This window comes from Penaeus vannamei, chromosome 31, assembly GCF_042767895.1.
Source record: "Penaeus vannamei isolate JL-2024 chromosome 31, ASM4276789v1, whole genome shotgun sequence".
Classification (NCBI taxonomy): domain Eukaryota; kingdom Metazoa; phylum Arthropoda; class Malacostraca; order Decapoda; family Penaeidae; genus Penaeus; species Penaeus vannamei.
The window spans coordinates 16152810-16155309 of record NC_091579.1 but is presented as its reverse complement, the minus strand read 5'-3'; the positions used below and the strand labels follow the sequence as shown (position 1 = coordinate 16155309).

The 2500-nt window shown below is 34.1% G+C and overlaps 1 protein-coding gene across 1 annotated transcript in view; it reads right to left on the bottom strand.

Annotated features, from left to right (window-relative positions):
• The window catches only part of LOC113817464 (glutamate receptor), a 7503-nt gene that overhangs the window by 3925 nt on the left and 1078 nt on the right, over positions 1–2500 (bottom strand). The gene's annotated exons all lie outside the window — the stretch shown is intronic.

The window sequence follows — 2500 nt, the reverse complement described above, 5'->3', positions numbered from 1 at the left end:
TCGCCTGGCGAAGCTTCGCCAGGCGAACGCCAGCATTGGAGAAAGGTTTTAAAAGTACTTTATACTATACTATATCAACTTTATACTTTTATACAAAAAATAACTCTATACTTTAACAAAAGAGTTTAAAAATTACTATTTTACTATTCCTAACTGATATAAGATGTTGAACTGTAGGCCTACAAGGGTATCATTAGACACGCCTCATTATAGGGCGGTGGAGCACTACAGCTATGTTTCTATAGCCAAAAGTAAACATGCCAACATCAAAACACTTTTGGTAACATTTGTGAAAAGAACATTATCCCTACAACCAAAATAACAACAACCTAAATCTAAATAAGTCATCTCGGGGGTGGGGGGTAGGGGTAGGGGGGTAGGAATACAGCTGATGTCTTGAGCTCTCGACTGGAACATCGAAGGTCTTGAAAAAAAATACGTATATACGTTATTTCATAATAAATTATGATTTTAAGATATTTTAGAATTTCAATGTGATTCCTACATCATATCATACACAAATATGTTACTAATTTATAATTTGAAAGCAAGAAAATGGTATTCAAACAGCTCTCGCGCCTTTGCTTCGCCAGGCTGTTCCAATATGATCTTTCGCCAGCCCTGGCGAACGTTCGCCAGGCATGATTTTAATAGTACGAAATTCCGGATCGCCCGGCGAAACCTTTCGCCAGCCCTGGCGAAAGGTTTTAAAAGTACGGGCCTAAGTCCGATCAGTTGGTAGAATTGAACCAGAAGCGGCACACAACCTCTGTAAGGGGAGCGGCGATCGGGTCTACAGGAGGACGGCTCCACTGGCCTGCACGCCCTGCCGTCTCATTGAAGAATAAAAGGCGGATTTATGCAGCGGTAAATGAGCGTGTCATAGTGCGTGTGTCTGGCTGTTATGGCCTCGAGTGTGCACCGTGATTTTATTAGGGATGTTTAAAAAATCATAAAATACTTGAGACTGTTTCAGAAGTGAATTGCGCCCCATTAATTCTCAAACCTACCGATAATACCTTTTACATATATCTCATGTATCCTACTCAAAACTAGAAGCACTCAGACAGTGCAGACTTTCGCCAAGACAGTAGACAATGAATAAACAAATCAAGTAACAAACCAGCGCTACGAAAGGCATAATCTCCTTGGCGGAGGTTATCAAAAGACACACATACACACACACAACACACATACACATATATATATGTAATGCATATATACACACGTGTGTGTGTATATTTTCCACGTCTGTGTGAATGCACATGAATGTGTAACGCATTTCCAGAATATCTCCCAACGGAATGCGATACTAAATTAGTACATGAATAAAATAGCTGTTACTAAGAGTCATATTCCCCATGTAGAATATCTCGAAGTGAATAATTCCTAGGGGCAGTTGTCTATATGCTCCTGAATGGAAAATGAACCGACCCGACCAGACCAAGCGCGTCAATGGTATTTATTCATGTTCAGCGGCAAAATTCTTCGTAACTACAGTGTTTACGAGCCGGCAAAAATGGAGGTTATTGCTTACAAATACATTTACAGGCCATATTTTTTGAGGTTTGAGGGCTGCTGGGGTCGCGCGCGCACATGGGGGCTAAAACGACCTTCCACACAGGGCCTCCGGGACGTGATACTGCCTTATGTTATGTTCTATCTTCGTTCTCAAATTACGGTGACGTGTATCATGTAACCACAGAACACACGCTTAAATCTAAGCGATGTTTAAACACAATTTTAAGTCTTGTTAAAATCTTCGTGAACATGTTTATCATCCGTAATCCGATAATCTTAATCAATTTATCAATGAAAAGGCAAAGAAATTGTTGCTATGATCATTCTCATTACTATTATCCTTATCATTATTATTATAAATATTATTATTCCTATCGTCCTTAATGTCATTATTATCGTTATTTTCTCCTTATCATGATTGTTATTAGTATTATCATTATCAATAGCCTTTTTTTACCATCAATAGCATTATCATTATTATAATTGTTATTTTGTCGCTACTATCATTAATATTTTTATCATCATTATCATTTGTTACTATTATCATCATATTGTTATTATTATCAAAATTATTGCCATTATTATAATTATTACTGTTATCATCATTTCTATCATTATTTCTGTTATCTTTATTATCATATCATTGTAGTTGTTATTATTATTATCAACATTGACTCTATTATTTATAACATTATAATCATTATTATTGTTAGCAATGTTTTTATTATTGCTATTGTTGTGATCATCAACATTATCATTATCATTATTTTTACTATTGTTATTATTATTATCATAATTAATATTACTATTATTATTATTATTATTATTATTATTATTATTATTATTATTATTATTACTGTTATTATTAGTAGTAGTATTAGTATTAATATTAATATTATTATTATTATTATCATCATTATCAATTATCATTATCATTATTATTAATGATATTATTATTAGAAGTATTAGTTTTTGTATT